The sequence below is a fragment of the Eubalaena glacialis genome, chromosome 3, assembly GCF_028564815.1.
Source record: "Eubalaena glacialis isolate mEubGla1 chromosome 3, mEubGla1.1.hap2.+ XY, whole genome shotgun sequence".
Lineage (NCBI taxonomy): Eukaryota > Metazoa > Chordata > Mammalia > Artiodactyla > Balaenidae > Eubalaena > Eubalaena glacialis.
Window position 1 is genome coordinate 45,993,732 of NC_083718.1, and position 23,146 is coordinate 46,016,877.

General features: G+C 42.6%; 1 protein-coding gene across 2 annotated transcripts in view; it reads right to left on the bottom strand.

Annotated features, from left to right (window-relative positions):
• The window catches only part of PTPN14 (protein tyrosine phosphatase non-receptor type 14), a 173,014-nt gene extending 150,674 nt beyond the window's left edge, over positions 1-22,340 (bottom strand). Inside the window, exons 1-2 of one of the 2 annotated variants that reach the window (XM_061187518.1) lie at positions 21,759-22,340; positions 20,898-20,986 (exon numbers count right to left, since the gene is read on the bottom strand). The gene's annotated coding sequence lies outside the window, so the exon portion shown is untranslated. The remainder of the gene's footprint in view (positions 1-20,897; positions 20,987-21,758) is intronic. The other variant, XM_061187519.1, reaches the window with a different exon arrangement.
• Positions 22,341-23,146: the final 806 nt, after the last annotated feature.

Genomic DNA, 23,146 nt, shown 5'->3' on the forward strand with positions numbered 1-23,146 from the left:
CAAAGCAGTAAAAGGGAAAGAATGACAATTTGTATGAATAAACTGTGTGTGTGTGTGTGTGTGTGTGTGTGTGTGTGTGTGTTTAGAATGAAAAAAATAAATGAAGACTTTGGTTAAATTAAAATGTAATTAGAGTGGAGAGTAAGCAACATAAGGTATGCTTTTAAAAATATGAAAGGACTCAAAATAGAATAGGATCTTTATGTAATAAAGATTGCATATATACTGTGAAATCTATTTTTTCAGACTACCCCTATCCTGCAACTCCTACACATCAGCTTTGGCTCTCTGTTTGGAAACCACTGACCCACCCCCCCAATCTTCTCTTGTCTCTCTTGTCTATCACCTACTGCTTTCTAAAAGAGATTTCCAGCCTAGAACTTGAAACACCCTGAGTGTCTTAAAGTATTTCAAAATAAGTGATGAAATTCTGAAAACAAATCAATGTAATAAGTGTATGCTATAAAGAAATCTGCCCTGGAGGGCATCAGGAAACCTAAAACCCTGGGAGATGATGTTGCAATTCCCAAAAGGCTACAAATCACAGCTCAGGAGATGCCAAAGAGGCACATATGTATTAATAACATACAGCAAGGCACACTCTAAAGACCTACACAGTAACAATAACTAGCACTAAATCTCTGAGATCTGGAATCCTTTTCCACAATACAAAGATACTTCTGCTAAATTCCACTCATTCTCTTACCCCAGTGATTTCCAAGCTTTGACAGGGCAACACTTAACACTATCTAAAATGACCTCAGAGACCAGGGCGAAACTCTGAAAATACATCCAAACAAAATTAGTATTAATTTAAACGAACGCAATAATAAGTACATATACAACATACAGGATAGCCCCCGGGAAGGATCAGAGGTAAATGCCACAGATTCATTCAAATAAAATTAACTATCACTGCAAAAAAAGTTTAATACTTAAATATGCTAGTTGAATCTTTTCCTGGACAAAAATAAACCAGGCAATTAGTAGTTTCTTCTGAGGAGAGTAACAGCTCCGAGGTTTCCTTCTTTGCTCTGACCACAACTCAACCACAGAGTTGAAACAAAAACTTTTCCAGAACTATTGAATTTTCGAAGGAGTGTGAAAGCTAGGAACCTGAGAAATCATACTCTACTAGGCCAACTAACTCATGATGAAGACAAGGAAACTGAGTCATGAGTGGCTAAGTACCTTGCCTAAAACCAAAATAGCTAATTAGTGGCAGAAGTAAGACTCAGGTTTCTGAAATGCCACAGGAGTGCACTTTCCACTAGACCACATGGGTGATGATGGGGGATGGCTGGAGAGTTCGCCAAAATTCAAAATGGACTTGGCCCATTACACATCTGCCCAGAGTGGTTTCGTCTTACATGGCCTAAGGGACTCTCATGTAACAAGCTAGAGTCACTTCATAATGGTGCTGCCTTTTTAATGGGTAGTAGCTTTTTTAGATATATGTGTAATCAAAGTGATTAAAATCAAGCTGTAGATAAAGTATACACATACTAACAGTAACTCAAATACCACGCAAAGAAGTCACTATTTGGTTTTCTAGGTCAAATAGTAATCTATGGAAAAATATCATTTTAATGTATTCAATCACCAGTAAAATATGCACTATAAGGAAACTACCTTTAGAATCTGTTTAGTGACAACTCAGGGTAGGTACCCAGACACCAGAAAGATACATATTATTTGAGAGACAGAGCTAACCTTAGTAGAAAAGCAATTCTTCAAACACAGCTCCCAGGAACAAAATACAGCAATGAAAGATACCCAAGATCTTAACCCAGCAATGACTGGCCCAGACACAGCAGAGAAGAAGAGGCATTTTGATTGGCAAGACATTTGAAAATCTAGGGAGTTTTGTCTGGTTTTCTGTTTTTATTTTAAGCCTGGGATGTGTGGAAGAAATGATAAATGAAAGAAGGGAGCTGGAGGGCAGAACAGAAAATCAGAAAGAAAAGAAAGTAATGAAGTGGTAAAGAGAGCAGGTGATAAAAGCCGGGAGAGGCAAAATGGTGTCTATTATCCAAGAGGGCAGCAGGAAAGCCCCCTGCCTTCAAGGGGGGGTAAAGCCCTAGTCAAGACATAAGACTCAGACCAGATGTTCCAGGACATCTGAGATTTCTGTCTGGGTGCCAACAGAGGCTTCTGTCTACATATCAGGTCTGGTCTTTTGCTTTGCCTGTTAAGGAACTTGATTTTGAGTTCAACCAGAAGTGACCAATGCCAACTGAGAAATTATACTGAGAAGCCAAATTGTCAAAGGGACTCTGCTCACTCTCAACCCAAAAGGACTAATGTCTGGGCAAATCAGTTTAGTACTCAAAAATTCTAAATAAGGAGAAATAGATCACTCTACCTATTGCTACAAAACAAGCATAGCCTGTTACATGCATTGATACTTCTGCTGCCTGTTCAGGGTGTCCCTTAAACATTAATTACATTTTTAATTCTTTTTTAGCATTCCCTTTCATCAACCAAAAACTCCTATCAGCATAACAATATTTCCTTCTAGCAGGTACATCCAAGATTCTGAATAGTCAAGTAGTTTAAAAATGGACTGGATTTCATAGTAGCACAGAAATGCATGCTGAGATACACCGAACCAACCACAATCAACCAAATAGAAAAATCTAAAAGGTAGTTGGGGAACATAGTTAAGCAGGGCCTGAAGTCTTTGGGACAAAAGCTGTCTGGTGGTTTTTAAATTTTTTTTCTCTTCATTGCTTCCCCCACCCTGCCCGCAGAAAAATCTGTAAAAACACTTAAAAAGTCAATATACACATAAAGATGAATGGTTACAGGACTGCAAATGCTAACAGTGATAAGCACTTCTTTCTAAAGCTCAATTAATCAAAATTTATTGAGCGCCTCAGTTTTTCCAATGATGGAATAAAAGACCTTCACATCAAAAAAAAAAAAAGAAAAGAAAAAAAAAAGTCAACAACAACATCAAGTCAACAATATCCTAATAATACGTATTTAATATTAATCTTTATAACAAAACAATGACTAAACATGAGCCTTATAAATTATAAAATCTGGCAGCATGTAAATTGGCCCATCCCTGGAGGAGTGGTTTTGCCAACAAAGAATATAAAAATGTATACATTATTTTCTGTGATGCATTAATTGTTCTCCTGGGAATTCAACCCAAAGGAATAATCGGAAAGAAGAAAGACACTACATGTACAAAGATGTTAATGGCATTTTATTTATAATAACAAAAACCCTGGAAATAACCCAAATAATCAATAAATGGAAATTGCTGTGGAATGGAAATTCAATGAATTAAATACACACCCATTAAATTTATACAGACATTAAGATGGTACAGAAACAGAGGAAAGTATGCCAAAAAAGATAAGTGGGGAACAAAGCCAAATAAAAAGTATTCTCTCAATATATTATTCTATTTGAATATTATTCTATATATAGGACATGAGTATAATTATATAGTTAACAGAAAGTTTAGAAAGAATATAAAAACACAGTGGCCATGTTTGAGTGGTAGGATAATTGGTGTAAAGATTCTTGAGACATTTTAAGAATTGAAGTGTGGTTGTTTTAAAAAATGGGCTTCGGTGTGATACCCACAAGCACAGGAGTCAAGGACAGTAGGTCCTAATCCCATGTCATGGATACCTGATCAAAAGCAAAGTATGGGCTTGTGAGACCAAGGTCCTCAAAGCAGCAAAGAGAAGATGACAGGTCACTCACAAGGTAGCTACCCCACTCCCCAAATGCACTTGTATTTGACAACTGAGCACACCAGTGTAACAGAGTGTATTGCCTATGCTTTTCTTGGGGATCTGCAGCAAAAGACAGGAGGGAAATCAACATGGTTTTCGCCGCTGCCCTCGTTATGAACAACCTCAAGCAACTCATGGATATCAACAAACATGTACTAATTACTATATGACAAACAATGGGTTATAAGAACCCCAAATGTGTGTTATATCTAAAAAGTATTGAACATTCAATGCTGGTGAAAGACAGAGTCAGCTGCATTCAGGTATGTTAAAATTGTCTAGTAGTCACAGGTCTTCTTAGGCAAATAACTACAATGTTGTGCCTGACAATCATCCATCAGGTTAAGTCCATTCGGGCTGTAGAACAAAATACCACAGACTGGGTAGTTTATAAACAACAGAAATTTATTGCTTACAGTTCTGGTGGCTGGAAGTCTGAGATTAGGGTGTCATCATGGTCGGGTGAGGGCTCTCTTCCAAGTTTCAGACTTCTCATTGTATCCTTACATGGCAGAAGAGGCTAGGGAACTCTGTAGGGGTCTCTTTTATAAGGGCACTAATCCCATTCCTGAGGGCTCCACCCTCATGACCTAAGCATGTCCCAAAGTCCACACCTCCTAACAGCATCACCTCTGGGGGTTAGGATTTCAACATATGAATCTTGGGGGGACGCATGCAGACCATAGCACTATATAAGTGCATTCTACTTTTAGGCCAACACACAGGCAAGGAGGGAAGGAAAATGGAAGAGAGAGGAAAAAGTACCGAGGAGTGGACAGGGTAACACTAGCTAATTTGGGGCAACGCTGTACAGGGTCCCATAGGTGGGACTATCAACCCCAGACCTAAAAGCTATATTCACATATATTTGACACCTTTAGCCTCAGCTCTCTCAAAATACAGAAATTGGTAAAGAGGAACACACTGCAAAGATAAGCACTTCTTTTGTCTTTAAAACTATTAGCAGCTTGGGACTTCCCCGGTGGCGCAGTGGTTAAGAATCTGCCTGCCAATGCAGGGGACACGAGTTTGAGCCCTGGTCCGGGAAGATCCCACGTGCTGCGGAGCAACTAAGCCCGTGCACCGCAACTACTGAGCCTGCACCCTACAGCCCGCGAGCCACAACTACTGAGCCCACGTGCCACAACTACGGAAGCCCGCATGCCTAGAGCCCGTGCTCCGCAACAAGAGAAGCCACCACAATGAGAAGGCTGCGCACCACAACGAAGAGCAGCCCCCACTGGCCGCAACCAGAGAAAGCCCGCATGCAGCAACGAAGACCCAATGCAGCCAAAAATAAATAAATAAATTTATATATTAAAAAAAACTATTAGCAGCTTAAGAAAACATTTACAATGAGCATGACAACCTCTGAGAAAAGTTCAGTAGTAACTTTCTGCTTGTAAATTCAACCTAGATATGTAACCATTCAATATAAAACAAGCATCCTATTTTACTGCACTGATTTTTAAAAGCTTCTGTTCTGTAATTACTGGGTTTCTTCTATATTACCATAAAGCATCCTCATTCTCACTTACTTTGAGCCTCAGAATCCCAATTTTCCCAAAAGATTTAATTACAAAATCAAAACTTCATAAAGCAATGGGTCCTCACCTCATCTTCCAAAGAAATTTGCAATGAATTCCAAGAAGACTTACACCAAATGAACTTAAACTGAAATAGGAAACCATCTCAGGAACAAAAACCCAAAGACTTTCATGGCAATTCTATTCAAATGCATTATTTCTTCAACACTCATGTGAGTCCTACTATTCACAATATTAATACTCTAAATACTCACACTTTTAACATTCTGCAGTCAGCACCTACTACTGTTCAAATAAACTCTGGTTCACACACTGATGTCTGGTTCACGCGTCAACTTGTTTCCCACTGAGTTGTAGTATTTCTTACAAGCTTTACCAGGCTGCCTCTAAAATGGATTTCTCAGTTCTGAGGATTTTTGACTTTCCTCCACTAAATGAGGTGGGAGGCATTTGCACTCCAATGGTAGTTGCAAAATCCAACCTATCATTCCCAAATTCCAGCACACCACTTCCCATCCTCACACACACACACACACACACACACACACACACACACACATACACACATGCCTGCTTATTCTGCCTAAGGACTCTGGATTGAGTGGCCTGAGGATTTCTCTTACCTGCCCTGCAAGTCTTATTGCCTTTGCTGTGAGGTCTCAGATCCTTACATGAGGAAATATAACCAAGGACATTGATGGGCGTGTCTAGATACTACTATTTCTAAGCAGAAACCAAAGACAAGTGTAGCAGCAGGCAACATGACACTTGTTGTAAAGTAAGCCAAGTGAGAGGATACAGTTGGTAATAAAAAGTTTTAGTTTACACTTTGAGGGGGGGAAACTGTAGGAAAGACTGGTTCTTAAGTTTCAATTGGTATTTTCTGCTATATAAACCGTAAGGCCATAGAGGAATCTGAACACCGTGGAATTAAAGCCGTCCAATGTTAGGCAACAGAACTATAAACAAATCTCCTCTCCTAAGGCTTTGAAATATGCAGCAAAATTCAGCAATTTCAGTAGGTTCAGCCTTTTACCTAGTTCCACAGTAATAATTACTATGATTTGCTTTGGATAAAAGTTATAAAACCTCAAATCAAGTGTATGTTTTCTTTTTACTTTTTTTTACTGTTTTAATGTAAGGATAAAGATGTGTTTAAGAAACAGTGTATTGAGAAAACATGGGACCAAGAAAAAAAAGATGACAAAAATGCATATTTCTTTATAATGATTTTCAGAAACCAGGAAAGGAAATTATAAGTGGCCCTAGTTTTATTTAACAGAAAAAATAACAATGCAATTTGTTCTAAAAGTTTTTGTTTTAAAATACCATCTTTAATAATTACAAAAATTAATCTATAAGCAATGATGAAAATTGTATACTTAAATGTTGATGATGGCACTATAAACTGAGAGTCTTTGTAGAGAGCAATCTGGCCATATGTAACAAGATCTACAAGCAATTCATGCCCTCTTACCCAGATGGCCTACTTTGGAAACCGTATCCCAAGAAAATACTCTGCAAATAAATGTAATTTGTTCAACAATGTTGACTGCAATGCTATTTATAATTGTTAAAGTTGGAAACAATCCAAATACCAAACCATAAGGGAAGAGTTAAGTCAATGATGGTATAAAAGATGAGATTATTGATCCCAACTCTTTGCTCCCCTCCTCCCCTCCTGTAATATATCCCATCCATGTCCCTGTGACTTGCCTGAGAATCCTGTGAGGTGAGTATAGGTACCCAATTCATTGGTTTCTTGGCTTGGCTATGTGATATACTTTGGCCAACGGGATGTGAGCAGACAGCATATTTGCCACCTCCATGCAGCAGCCTTTTTTTTTTTTTCTGGCCACGCTGTGCAGCATGTAGGATCTTAGTTCCCTGACAGGGATCAAACCCGTGCCCCCTGCAGTGGAAGCGCGGAGTCTGGACCGCCAGGGAAGTCCCCACGCAGCAGCTTTAAATGAGATTGCATGCTTCTCACTATATTCCTGCCTCAGCCATGAGAACAGCATGCCCCAGATAGGGGCTGTCCTTTAGCCTGGGTTCCTGAATGAGAAGACATGTGTGTTGAGTGGCACCAAGCCTGGTCAAGCCACCAAGAGCTGCAGCACACTGCAGCACCCATGTCACATAGACAAGGAATAAATGTTTGTTGTCATAAGCCACTGAGATGCTGGAACCTTTTTTGTGACCATATCAAAAGCTAATACAACAGTCATCAAAATATGGCAAGTTATAGAATAGCTGATATAGGAAGACATATATTTGAAAAAAGCTTGTGATAAAGTAGAAGATAAAACTAACAGGCATTTGCCAAAGACATCTATATAAAATAAAGCAAGCCAACAAGCACCAGAAATTAACTAACTTAGAATGATGTAACAGTTTATAATTTTTTTTTTTTTGGCTGCGCCACACGGCTTGCAGGATCTCAGTTCCCTGACCAGGGATTGAACTCGTGCCCCCTGCAGTGGAAGCACGGAATCCTAACCACTGGACCACCAGGGAATTCCCTATAATTATTTTTATAAATGAAGTATGTATTTATAAATCTTTAATTCCCTTTTAAATGCTACTTTTATACCAATATATTTTCAGTAATTCTATACAGATCATATTTATAACAGAAGAAATTCTATCCAACACACTTTTTTCTGCATTAAATGATGTAAAGATTAGTGCACACTTATGCTAAAAATGAATTAGTGCAAAAGGTTATTCAGTTTTTGAAGGTATGAATTCAGGGTTCATCAAATTCTTTTGTCAGACTACAAGGAAGGGAAGTGCAAAAAAAAAAAAAAAAAAAAACAGACAAAAGCAAGAGTTACTTGCCGGGAGAATCCAATCCATTCCCTAGTCATCAAACACTGTGCAACGGCAAGGTCTGAAAAGACATCACCTATCTGAAAATAAAGTTGTGCTACCTTTGAATTTATCTTTATGACCTGTTTGAAATTCCATTACATTTGTGTGACTCAAGAATCATAGTGTTCATTACAACAAGCACTCAATTCACAGAAATTTATCCTAAAATAAATTCAATAACGATTTAAAAAAACTGTTAATGTGAAGATTCTCACAATCATCTTCTATGGAATAGCAAGTAATATAAATGTATGTATTTTCAACAACAAAAAAATAAAGGAATTCACAGTATGTCAATTATATGTAGATATATAAAATATTAATTATTAAGACAATAAGAAATACAAAAAGCATGCATATATGTGAGGGAGTATATAAAACTATAAAAATATGTCTACGTATGAGCAAAGACTAGAAAAACATGAAAAAATTTTTAAATAGATTTATAAAATAAACTTTTACCAATTTTTTTTAATTGAGGAGAGAGAAAAATCTTATGCTTATATTTACAAAATCTGTACTTGCTATGAAATATTCAACACATCAATGTCTTTCAGTTAAAAGCAAGGTGAAGTACGCTTAAAGTTTCTAAAATCAATTTCTGATAAATATCTTTCTAATTAAGGCAAGCTTGGATTAGTAAAGAGAGTGTATTAAGCATAATTTCATCATTTCTTGATAACTTGAGGTCATCGATTATTGTACTATATTCCTTAAATCAAAGATGATATTTCTGACAGTGCTGGGGAGAAGAGTGTGCGTCCTTCCTAGGCACTGAATGAACAAAAGAACTACTGCTGATTGGTTCTAGGTAATGTTTTCTCTTTTGCCTTTGAAAGGCAGTGATGCAGAGTGGTTACAAGTACATGTTCTGGATTCATGCCCAGATTTGACACTGAGCTCCATCACTTATGTACTCGTATTTGCATGCCAAAGGTGTTACACAGTAAACTAGCATTTACTAATGTACCATCTTGTGCCTCAGCCTTTTTAAGCCCTAGGTTTCTCATCTATAAAATAAGCCAACAAGAGCACTTACTTCACAGAGTTGTTATAAGGATCAAAAAGATAATCCACTTAAAGTGCTTGACCAAGTACTTGCAAATGGTAAGCAGTAAATAAATGCCAGCTAATAGTAGTCTCTCTCTGCTGGTCATCTAAGGTGTCATCAAGCTTGCTTCTTACCATCACCAAAAACGATTTCTAATTTCCATCTCTCTCCACTGTTCCCTCAGTCCTCAGGCATCTCTCGGGGGATAGAGCTCCCAGGAGTAGTTAGATAACCATCTGTAACAGTCCTGTCCTAAAGAAATATAACGTGGACCACAAATGCAAGCCACATAGGTAATTTAAAAATCTCCAGTAGTCACATTTAAAGAGCAAAACAGAACACATGAAATTAATTTTAATAATAGGTTGTATTCAATTCAATATATATGAAATCTTTTGACATGTAATCAATTTTAAAAATTATGAGATATTCGACATTCTTTTTTTGTACTAATTCTGCAACATCTGGTGTGTACTTGATACAGCACATCTCAACTCAAACTAGTCATATTTCAAATGCCAAATGGTCACATGTGCCTGGTGGCTACCTGATGAGTTGCTTAGTCTTTTAAAGATTAGGACAGCAGAAAAACATCCCCACCTTCGAAAACATCAAAATGCGTTTATTAAACAAACTGATGAATGGATGAAAGGAAAGAAGGAAAGAAAGAAGGAAAGAAAGAAGGAAGGGAGGAAGAACAGATGCCCCCAACCTGCAGAGACTTCTGGGCCTTAGGTTGTGGTTAAGAACCTGAACTATGGGGCCAGAGAGAATGAGTTCAAATCCACTTCTTCTACTTCATAGCTGTGAGACATTAGCAAATAACCTCTTTAACTCTCATATTTCTCAAGGATAAACTATAGATAAAAATAACCTCTCTTTCATAAGATTGTTATGAGTTGAAAGGCTGTAGAGGAAAAGAGTTTTCCATACCGAAAGCTCTGCTTTGTAAAAGGTCAGAAATGAGAGTGGGAAAAATTGATGAAGGAAGTACTGAGCTAATAATTAGCTAGAGATAATAAAGAGGTCATGGAAGAGAAAAACTGGTCATGTGATAGTCATAGAGTCTTTGTTAAATGCCCAGTTGCACAAAACAACTGCCACAGTGGCGGCTATTAATAAAATAATTGCACTGACATTTCTAAAGCCCTCAATGGTTTATACCTCCTTAGCCTGATTGCTCTCTTTTGCCAGTATGATAAGTAAGGGGGTGGGAGGAGGGTGGTGCTGATCACCAGAATTTGGAGAATCAAGATTTTTCTGTAGTGTATATATTAATCACAGCTTCTGGTCTCAATCAGACGGATTACTGAAGATATAGGATCTTTCTTTGAAGGATGTAGTGCCTCAAATCCAATCTGAACATTACTCTTCCCTATATTATAAATACATAAAATTAGACTAAATGTTTACTGTTCCTAAAACTTTCCCTGAAGGTTGGTTTTGTGAATAAATTCCTGATATTTTATTTTAAACTTGCTCTTGTTCTGTGCTTGTCCCCCCAAAAATTCAATTAATAAAAAGTATAAAGTTAGTCTGGTCTGTTAATGAAGACTTTAAATGCTTACTCGTATTAATAATCCAAGCCGCTCTACTCTCTAATTTAGATGTTGAGTTTCTTAAAGACAACAAACAAGTCTTCTCTATTCCAGGGACCTTCTCAACTGAGCTTTTTCTAGAAAGTATTTCATATAATATTCATGTGCCTTGAGATTACATGTGTTTCATAAAATCAATTTTTTTTGAAAGGTCCTAACTAAAATAAATTCAGCTTCAACACATTTTCGTTTATTGCAAGACTTCTTGGAGTCTTTAATAACACGCTCATGTACACAGATTTCAAACTGCTATGCTCAGCCATTATTACCATTCTAGCAGTCTACAAATGAGAAAAATTAATAATGAATTGAGAGAATCAAACAACAGGGAGATAGTCTAATTATCCCATGGAAATAGACATCTTTACAGACCTTTGCACTGAGTTTCTGGCCCGATGGGCTGTGCACTGTGCATTTCTCCCTTTTATCATCCTTGATACATATACAGTAATTAACCTATCAGAATCCTCCAGATGAAGGCAATTTATTATAAAGGAAGGGAGTGAGGGAGGGAGAAAAAAGGAAGGAGAAAGGACTGTAGTAGGGAGAAAGAGAGGAGGAAGGAAATTTATCTGAATAATGTAGTAAAGTGTAAACACCACTTCATATTCACAGGCCAAGCTTAAATGCCTAAACAAGTGCATGAGGATGAAGCGACATGAAATACACACTTGTACCAAACCTAGCCCTTGGAAAATAAGCCTCATTTTGAAAACAACCAAACAGCTGCTCAGCAGAAACACAGCACAAATCATCCTTCCCAGCCTTTATTTTTAGATGCCTCTGAAGAAAAACAATAATTTTCTAAAGAATATAATTAAAACCGGTAGGTGTCACTTCATTATTTTGGAGTTTTAATTCATTTCACATCAGTCACACTTTTTTCCCCCTCATAAATCACATAATTATATAATATTCCATAACAAATTCCTTGCCTTTGAATAAAAGAATTTATATGATCTTTTTAAAACGTACAGATTTTAAAACAGAACAATCCACCCAAAATGACAGTATAACCCCCAGGTTCAGACACAGGGGGTCTAAAAGTCAGCCCCATTTTTCAAATGATAATTTGGAGACTTGTGTATGTCTAAAAAAAAAAATGTGTACCTTCGTCATGTAAAGCACAGTTTACAAAATGTCTAATGAAAAAGAATATGTTTAATAGATCACAGGATTTCATTGGCAGAAACGAATGCTAATTGCCTGCTGGAGTCTTTAATGAAACCTAATTGCTGGCTTGAGCTGTCACCACTGACCCTGGTAACAGACCAGTACACCCTTCAAAAACCTAATACAGCATAATCCTCCTTCATTACAGTTATTATAGCTCTGCAGTGGGACACGTCTGCCACAAAAATAAACTTTGCTGCCTCTCCTCTACAAGGATGTGTTCCTTCTCCATCCCAGAGCAAGTAGCGTTGATGGCAGAAGTCACCCTTACAACAAGTGGTACCACCTCAGAGCCCAGATCTACTTCAAAACCTAGACTCACACATCCCTTGGACACTGCTACAGGGACCATCATCATACTCCATGGTCACGGGGGGAAAGGACTAAAAAGTAAGAACAAACCAAAACAATTACACCATCACCCATCACCATAAGGTAAATGGGAAAAGCAGAAGAAATAATTTCTAAAACTAATCATGGGTTTGAGTTAGGACATCCATGTGTAAATCAGTTCAATCTACAGCCTACATTTCCGATATTGAGCCCACAAGATATTCCCCCTTCAATTTGATTTGAAGTTTTTTTTTTTTTTTTTTTTTAAGGAGGATGCCCTGGTCAGCCAGGGGTGGCTGGGCCTTTACTGCCCCTCTGCAGGGTAAAGCCCTGCTCTCCCCCAGCCAGAGCAGAGAGAGGTTTTTTTTTTTTTTTTTATAAATTTATATATTTATTTATTTATTTATTTATTTATTTTTGGCTGTGTTGGGTCTTCGTTTCTGTGCGAGGGCTTTCTCCAGTTGCGGCAAGCGGGGGCCACTCCTCATCGCGGTGCGCGGGCCTCTCACTGTTGCGGCCTCTCTTGTTGCGGAGCACAGGCTCCAGACGCGCAGGCTCAGTAGTTGTGGCTCATGGGCTTAGTTGCTCCGCGGCATGTGGGATCTTCCCAGACCAGGGCTCGAACCCGTGTCCCCTGCATTGGCAGGCAGATTCTTAACCACTGCGCCACCAGGGAAGCCCTGATTTGAAGTTTTTTCAGACACGCTCTTTTTAAAAAATGACTTCAATTAAAAACATTAATCTTACATCTATGACTCAACAATTTCAAGCATTTATTGAACTTCTACTCTGCAGCAGGTGCCAAGAACCCAAAGATAAATAAATCACAAAACATGTCCCCGAAGAGCTCACAGCTTTGGGGAGATAGATGAACAAACAGCTATAATCCAATGTGATGCTTCTCAGTAAAGAATGGGGAGAGGACCAAGGGAAGACAGATCAGGGGACAATGAACTCTCCCAGATGATAAAAAGGGAATGTCAGACAAAACATCTAAGAAGATGTAAAACCCGTACTAGACATTAAGGAACAGAGGAAATTATGATGTGACCAGATGGGAAAAGGAATTCAAGGGAAGAGGTAACAGCATGAGTCAAATCCACAATGTTTCAACCGTGAGAAATGTTGCCAGCCCAGGCTAGAAGTTAGGTTAGATGGGAAAAAGAGCTATGCATGCAGAGCCCTGAATGCTCCGCTAAGACGTCTGCATTTGACTGTGGGCAGTTTCATGTAGTATTAAAATTAAATAGTTTAAACATACAGGAGAATATAGTAAACACACATGTTCCCGCCACACAGCTTAGGAAATAAAACAATACCACATCTCTCCTCACCTCTGCCACCACCCCATCCCCTGTATTTGGTGTTTATTATCTTTCTGGCATTTCTTTACCAAGTTGACCCTTGAACAACATGGTGTGAACTATATGGGTCCACTTATACTTGGATATTTTTTTATAGTAAGTAACTACAGAACTACTTGACCCGTGGTTTGTTGAATCTGTGGATGTGGAACCACGGATACTGGGCGGGGAGGGAGCACAGCTATAAGTTACATAAGAATTTTCAACTGGGTGGAGGGTTGGCGCCCCTAACCCACATGTTGTTCAAGGGTCAACTGTACTTTTACGACAGACATATGTGTCTCTAAACAATATAAAGTGGCAAGAAAGATTTCAAGCACGAGACTGAAAATATCAGACGTGTTTAAAACAAGACTCTGCAGTGTAGGGGGTGGATGGGTCTCTGCAGTGGCAGCGGCAGGACAGGTGACAGAGAGATGTCGAGATGACTGTCTTTGCCGAAGGACTGTCACGATGGAGAGAGGAAGGGGCAACCTCAGCCTCGGAGTGCATTCCTGGGGCAAGCAGGAGGCAGACCCGAAGGAACAGTTACAGGTGACCAGCCGGAGAAGAGAAGCAACAGGCTGGGACAGTCTGTGCTGGGGATGAGGAGGGACGTGGAGAGGAGTGAGGCGGGTGGCAGCTACTGGGCAGCTGGCAGGCTAATGAGAGGGATGAGGCAGGTTAACCAGGACACAAGGCACAAAGAGGTAAATGCCAAGACAAAGCGGCAGAGGGGCCTGGCCAGGGGGTGAGATCGGGAAGGCTGCCCAGAGGAGCAGTACTTAAGGTGGACCTTGAGGATGCTTTTGACAGGTTAGGATGGCTGAGCATCGCGATCCCTGCGCAAGGAAAGAGCCTAACCATAGGTGACAAGTTATTGGGCCTGTTCAGGAAACAGCTGCAGGTTGGCAGAACCCTGGGGAATAGTGGGACATAAATCTGCAGAAATCAGAGGACCATTTGGGGATTACTTGTGGAGAACCTTAAAGATCAATCTGAAGTGTATGTAGTGTAGACATGTAATTCATAACAAACTCACTTTCATGACCATATCTGCCTTAGTCCCTTTTACTTGAGAACTGAAATAATGACCAGAGCCAATCTCGTGATTTGGGTGATAACGTCAGTGACATCATTGCTGCTTGTTACATGGTTCTGTATGCAGAACAGGCCGTCTTGGTTAAGGATAGGTTGGTATCCACTGTGACACGGTGTCATGAAGGGTCTCTTTCCTTTTCATTTTAAAAACTAGTAACCCAGAGGTTGCATAATGAGTGATTTGCCTTTTCCTCTTTAACATAAGGTACAAAAGAAAATAATGCATAGAAAGGAAATTAAGCATATTCTAGTCAATAGTACATCTAAACTTGTGAAAACAATTTTGTTCTATGCCTTAACCCCCAAGTGTTCCAACTTATTAATCTTTTTGTGATATTTACACCCCCTTGATCTGCAAGGTTTGCTAGGTTTGAAAAATGAGGAAGAAGATTACCAAGTTTTTGAAAGTATACAAGTAAAACAAAACAACAGTAAGAACCAGAGTATCAGTGACTTGATAAAATAGCTCAGGGATGCGATTCATCTCCTCAGATGAACAAATAAGATGTGTATCATAAATAGCACTGATATCTGTTTAACTTAAAATCACTTACAGTCATTAACATGATATAGTCTTCCCAGAGCACCACACCTCCTATTAAAGAATAAATAATAAATTCCACACCAAACTCGGCTCTAAACCTTCAGGTCAGTATTTCAGAAATGCATTCATTCATTGATTCTTTAAACACTTAAAAAAAAAAAAGTCAACTCCCTTTCATTCTCTGCAGAACAGCAATAATAGTACCTACTTCACAGGGCTGTTGAAAGACATAATAAAATCATCGAAAGTGCTGAGAACACTGGGATAGAGTCAGCACCAGTAAAGGTAAGCCGTGGCTATTTCTAGCCAACCTCCATACAGGGTAGAGATTCTGAGCCAAATAAAACGTGAATCCTGCCAGGAGAAGCTTATAACTCAGTAGGGGAAACAGGGAGGTAAACATATATAAAATATGGTGAGACAGAACTTACCAATAGAGCTAAGTGCAAAGCGCTCTGGAGCTATAAAGAAAGGAATGCCTAACTGGTCATGGGAAGGCGTGTTAGGGAAGGAGAAGCTTTAGCTGAAGGCACAGGGACTAAGCAGGTGGCAAAGGGGAAGAGGTCGCTCAGGGTCGGAATGTAAGGAACAAAGGAGAGGGGATTACACATCACCAAATCTTAGGGCCCTAGAACAGAGAGAGAGAGAGAGAGAGAGAGAGAGAGAGAGAGAGAGAGAGGAAGAACAGCAGATGGGAATGGGAAGGTACTTAGAATAAAGAAGCTTTATCATACAGGTAATAAGAAGCAAAATAAGAATTTAAATACCATAAAAGATTTGTGTTTTAAAAAACTCTTTGAAAGAGCAGATGAAGAATATATGAAAGACAGCCTTTGAAGCTCTTGAACAATTCGAAGAGGCAGTGGGGATGGAGGGAAAGGAACAAATTAAGGATATTTTAGAGACACAGACTCAAAGGATCTAGGGACTGACTGGGTTTGTTATTGGGGTTTGAGGGTCGGGGTTGGGGGGTGCTAACAAAGAGTGACATGTTGAAGTGAACTCCAATTGCCTGGCATCAGCAGCTAACTCAGTTGATGTCACTAAGACAGGACATACAGAAGCAGCAGATTTTGTGGCAAGAAACTAATGAGTTCAATCTGAGACAGGTAGAATTGGGCATGTATATCGGATAACCAGATGGACAGAAGTACCAGATAAACCAAACTGTTTGGAACCAAGTGGAGGGGTCTGGATGGGAGAAGATAGCCAAGCAAATCCATTAAAATGTAAGCATTTAATTCATGCTCGCCATGGGTCTGGCTAGGGATAAGTGGCCACTAAGTGACTCCCAGCCTCTCCAGAGCTCTAAAGCAACCAGAAACAGAATCATTCAAACCAATACAGTGAAAAACTTAAGTGACTACCATCCCAAGGCTGACTGGGATGGATGGACCAAAATGAGATTCCTTGGCTCAGCGATTCTCAAAATGCAGATGATCAAAGGACCAGGAGTATTAACACCACCTGGGAGTTCCTTAGGAATGCAAATTCTCAGTCCCCACCCCAGGCCTTACAAAATCAGAAGCTGGGGTGGTGTGGGGAATAGCAGCGATCTGTGGTTAAGGAGCCCTCCAGGTGATTCTGAGGCTCAATAGACGTTGAGATCTACAGCCTTAGCTAATGCCCCAATTACTTGAGGGGAATGGAGTGTGAAAGAAAGAACTCGCAGGAGACAGATTTCCAAAGATTTGAGGAAACTATATGTTAGAAAAGGACACACTCTGCACGAAGACAAGCATCAGGAACTTTTGCTAATTTTCAACAGCGAAGCAAAGGAGAGCAAGTCAGTGGTCCTCACCGTAAAGCTTTCTAATTTAGGAATATCATTCAGTACTATAATCTCAAACATGAAAAGGATGCTCTGCTTCTCAGAGGATGCCACACCACCAGCGAACCCTTTCTCATTTTCTCACCAGACACCTCCCTGTTGAGCAACATCAAGCATTTATGGGATGGTCGCCTAGGGTTACAGGATCTCTGGATATGCAACAGGCCTCTGGGTCAAGCTAATTGACCAGATTCAGGATGAAACCCTTGAGCTGGGCCTAATGGAGTCCCCTAAGGAACTAAGCTAAATCACCCACATATCAAATCTTACACACAAGATTGATCTAAGCATGGCCACAGTATGTTTTTTCCAGTAGCAAGGACCATAAAGCAAGTCCAACAAAAGCCTGACTGGAGAGTAAAACAAAACCAAGCTGAGGCATATGGAACCAACAGGAAAAGGGGAAAGGAAATTAAAACAATGTTAATATGCCATTTATAATCCAACTTAGACACATAACCACCCTTATCCCACAAAAAGGTACTTAGTCACTATTACCTTTTACCCTCAGCTACTCTAAATCCTCATCCACAAGCATTGCATCATATCCTTTCATTCAAAATTATAAATAATTCAGAGATTATTTATTTTCATAATCGGTGTGCATGCAATACATGGCAAAGGCAATGGCTGGTCCTAGCAATGTGATTTCCTCTCCCCTTCCACTGCAAAAATCCCAGCCTGATCTGCATTTTCTTAAACTTTCTCCCTCGACCACTCAAAGGGGTCCTCTCTGACCTGGGACCAGTCTGCAATCCCGTATGCAGGATCTAGCCAATTCTTGACTATAACAATCCATTCTGCTTCTAGAACAGCTACTACACACCTGCGTTACTGATGTTTTAGGAGTTGTTCCTTTCTTCTAACATTCTCTCCTGCTGGGAGGTTGATACGAAGATCAATGAGTTAATGTTTGCCAAATACTTTAGGCTTCTCGGATGAAAGGCAACGTTAAAGATCAAGCAACCTGAAGCTGGCAGGACACGAGAGGCATTGCAGTTGCCTCCTTATACTTGGGCTTCAAAGAAGGAAAGCAAGGCTGCAAAGACACTCATTTGTGTCGATCAGCTAGCTTTTGCACTCTTGCTAAAGGCAGGCGGATTTATTCTAACATCATTTAATTAACTGGATTTCAACATTAGAAACACAGGGATCCTTGTATTAGCACTGGACCCTTGTTACAGTAAGTAGTATACAGGGAAAAGGATCCTTTTCTCTGCCCTTGTCTACGTGGCTTTCCCTCCCAACTATCCTACTGCCTGGTCCTGCAACGCTCAACCTCCTCATATATGAGAGGCCAGCAGCTGCCAGCCAACACGTGTGCTTTGAGCCAATAGACCAAAAAAAAAAAAAAGGGTCAAAGACAAAGCTTTATGTGTATGTTGGCACACATGTGAATTCAGGCTGCTGGGGAAAAAATGACACACACAAAGAGCACATTCATGGCCACATATAACTCCTGGAACATATAAATAGCCATCCTTGACCCAACACCTACTCTGTGAGGGAGGCACCGTTAGCAGAGGGACATACAGCATTACACAGAATTCCCCACAAATATCCTGGCAAGTTAAATACTACTGGCCCCATCTAAGAGATGAAGAAATGGAGACTTGGAAGGGCTGCGAAGTTCGGCCAACATCACACAGCTAAACGATGGCCGAGCTGGAATACAAACCTAGCTATATCTTGAACTCCCAACCCTGGATCCCTGGCACCAGCATACCGATAGCCCGGAAAAGCTGCAAAATTTGCTACACACACCCCTTGGACCATTTCTCAGACAGGGGAAGAGAGAATTAAATCAATAAGAGGAGACCACAGAGTCTTATTTTAGACATTAATTTTAACCTCTTCTCTACCAAAACTTGTTTGTTTTCCCTCGTTCTTTTTCAATCAGCGCAAGCAGCAATAACTGAATTGACTAAAGAGTTCATCTCATCTCCTTCCCCTGCCTTATCTCTAACAAAGTGCACAGTACTGTTCCGAGGCTTAGAATGAGTTCCAAAAAATTCACAGCATTTGGTGACTAAGAAGTTCAAATGCAGGGTCGCAGGTGACAAAGGATAAGAATATGGAACCCAGGTGGGGGACAATATGCAATCAAAGGGTTTATGTTTGCTTCCCCGGAGCCAAAAACGGAAACCCTTAATAAGGAGGGAAGGCACTGGGAAACAAAAAAAAATTTTCATAGTTCTCGACTTCTGGCTCTTCCATTCAGGACAAGTAAGAATTCTCCCCGAAATTCTGATTTTCCTCTGAATTCTTTAGGTTCCTCCACGTGAAAATAGTCAAACTGCTCTTTCCATTACAGCTGTCCGTTCCACATGGTCCGCACAAACCTAAATAACTAAAGCATTAAAATTAACTATGTGTTTAAGCCGATGATGGAGGCTGGGCAGTGACCTGGGATTAGCAAGAAAAAGCTTCGCTTGAGCCATTTCTCTCAAGCAGGTCCTATACCTTCAGGAAAACCCTTGTCAAGGGGCTGTTCTTGAGATAAGGTATGGTGTTTGTGGGGAGCTTAGGTAAACACCCGACACTGTAGGAAGTCAATGTGCTCTTCTCACTCGGTTGTACTGGCCTGAGGTCACCAAAAGCTGGACTTCTGCCACCTCAGCCAGGACACAGTCACTATGAATAATACTACAACGCCACTTCAGCCCCGAGAAGAGGTACCCTTGAGAGGCAAACCATGTACAGGAGGCTCCCGTACTATAAAACATTTTCTAGGCAGGATCTGCTGAATCCTGGATGATTAGGCTACAACAGTCTCCTAGAAGACATTCAGTTTTTCATAAAGTTTCAGAGGAAGGGAAAGTCATCCTTCCAACTGTGCTGGGGCAGTAATGACTTGGAAAAGTGGAGAATACTACAACAAACACAGTGACACATACCTGAACTTACTCTGCACAGCATGGCCACCCATTCGGATTAGGCAAAAAACCACCATACTATTCAGCTCCCACTCATTAACCTATCATTCTAAGGCACAAGCTTTTAAGGCCATCACCAAAAGATAAGGCAACTTTAATACAGGGCTCTGTAAGCTACAGTATTATCACCTGTTGCTGTCAGGTGGCTCTTTAACAGGGAATCAATAGCATTCTAATGAAACCAGGCCTGGGCCAATTAGTGCCAATGAAAATTTAGATGGTCCCACAACCACTGCTTGTTGTAGAAACAGCATCAGGCATGAAGGCGTGTCCAAAAAGAGAGATGTGTGCTCCTCTGGAAGCTACTTGGTTCCCGTACATGCTTCCAATTTAATTTCTGATATTAAAAAAAAAAAAATGCTACCCCAGCTACACTGAACCAACCTGGACATAAATCCCCCTCCAGCCCCCAGCTAGCTACTAGGTATGACCTTTTTGTACTCATCTTTTGGATGACTCTTAGTTTGCACAAGCTCTTTCCTCTACGCGAAATGCACTTTCCTAATCGGCCCTCCAGGTGAGCAAGGGCTCAATCCTCTCAGCTCAGCGCACACCTCGCCCCCTCACCTCCGGACCAAGGCTTCCCAGGCCCTCTCATTACACTCTACTTCCAGATCAGCCTGCGGGTTTCCTCCGGGAGGCTGCAGTTAGATCTTTAGCATCTTTGTATCCCCTGTTCCTAGCCCAGAGGGGAAACTGCAATACTAGATTCCTTGAATGAATGGGTGAACCAACCCATTTGAAGAAATTCACACATTGGTGGAAATCCTGTAACCCACCAGCAGCCAGCAGTCTAGAGATTCCTCACCTTCACAAAGAGCCTGCAACAGCAGTCCCTGGACAGACTGAAGACGAAACCCCACAATCTCCTTAAGTTGTAGCTGGGGGTGACGGCAACTAGAGGAAGAGGAGAGGAAAGGGGGACAGGGGCGGCGTTACCTCACTGCTCCCTCCAAAAGGTGGAAAATCCCTTACAAGCATTCAAACCCCAGATGTAGCGGTCATGCCAGGAGAGAGGGGAGACGGTGTATTAACAACACCCTCAGAACTTGTTAATACTCAGAACTTCGAGAGTTTGAGGTGGAGACCTGTTCTGAAATTATGCGGCCACAGGTTTTCCCGATGAGCCGGCCCGACCACCCAAGTGGGGCCAAGAAGCCCTGGGGTTTGGTGGCTAGGCTGGGGCCTAGTGGGAGGGCATGCAAACTCCTCTCCCTCTCAAGATTCTGTCTCCTTAGGGGGCAGAGGAGGGTCGCGGAGAGTGTCCCTCTCCAGCCCGAGAGGCAGCAACGTCTTTGGCTTTCATCCTCCGGCCCGCACCGTCTGGGTGTCTCCAGCTGCCCTCACTAGGCCCTCTCTGGTTCCCAAAAAGGAGAAGGGAATGGGGAAGAGGGGGCGAGAGTGTGGATTTCACCACCAACTCTCCAGACAGCGCTCACCTTCCACCTTAACTCCCCAGACAAGCTGTGCGCCGCAGCGGGCGGCTCCCACCGCCACTTAAAACTCCTGCGGCCCGGCCACCTCGCGCCCCCGCTGCCCTGCCAGGCGTCCCGGGCCGCCGATCCCAAGTCGGCGTTGCCAGCGTTTGCCCAAGTCATCGGCAAGGCGCCCGAAGCGCCCAGGAGGCCCCCAACCCCGGGCCCGACTCCCCGCCCCAGACGCCGCTTACCTGCTTACATGGCCCTGTCGGTGCCCCGGAGTCCCGCGCGGAAAGGCTGTCCTCCGCGGCGGCGGCAGCGGCGAAGCCCCAATTCCCCCAAGGAATTGATTCCAGTGGCTGGCGGTGGAGGGGCGGAGGGAAGGAGCCGGAGGAGGCGAAAGAGGAGGGAGGTTTCCGCCGCGATCCCGGCGCGAGAGTTGGCGCGGGGGCGCTCGGAGAAGGGGAAAAGGAGAACCACCCCGGCTCGGGTCTGTCCCGCCAGAGGGAGGCTGGGACCGGGAGGATGGGCGAGGTGGGAGGGGAAGGACCGCCAGGGGCCACTGAGTGGCGACCGCTCCCCGAGGACCAGAGGCGGAGCGAGGAGGAGCGCAGCAACCTGCCCCCGGACTGCGCCCGCCGCGCCCGCCGCGCCCGCCCGGGGGAGAAAAAGTTGGGACGAACTTTCAGGGGCCGGGAGAGCCAGAGCGGCAGGAAATGCGAGCGGCCGAGAGAGGAGGGAGGAAGGGGCCGTGCGAGTGGGAGGGGACGGAGCAGGCGCCAGCGGCCGCGGCTCCCCCACCCCCGGGCCGGGCTCGGCGGCGCGGGGGGGGGAACGCTGGGCGCGCGCCGGGGGCGGGGAGGAATGCGGCTGGGCGGGCGCGCGCGGGGGCGCGGGGGGTGGCGCGGAAAGGGGAGCCCCAGCTCCCGAGCCCCAGGCGCGCGTCCTTGGGGACGTCACAGCGCTGGAATCCGAGGAATGCCGGGCTGCAGGAGCTCCTTCTGCAGGCCCGGGGGAAGTCGCGCACTTTTAATGTGGTGGCTTTGGAGAAGGTTTTCAAAGGTGAGGGCCGAGCGGAGAGGACGGGGTGAAACTCCCCGGAGTAAGAGACGTGCGAGTGGGGAAGGCAAAAAGACCACAGCGACCCCGCCTAGCGCCGCTCCCGGCGGGGGCGGAAGCGGGGAGCCGGAAAAATCCCACCTAGATCTCCGCAACCTGCAGAGGCGGGGCAGCGGCGGGAACTTGCCCACCCCGACCAGGAGCAAGGACAGTCCATCTTATTTGGGGGAACCCTCCAAGCAGGATGTCCCCATGCGGCCACCGCACAGGGAAAACAGACCAGGAGAAAAGGAAGGTGGCTTCCCCAAGTAGGCAATCTTAAAGTTCTCTGTCCAGGACACCTGGAACCTCTGGGTACCGGACCTGGCGTCTTAACAGCCCCCAACCCCACCGCCGCCTCCCTGAATCGCAAAAGCAGCTAGTGCACGCAGGGAGTTAGACTATGTCGTTTTCCCGGTTCTTTCCGTGCCACAGAATCGCCCCACCCAGCCTGGGTAGGCACTGGGAGGGAACTTCCTTCGCATTTTCGGAGGTGGAGTTAAAGAGACGCAGCTGGTAAGAGGGAACAGGCACCGAGCCA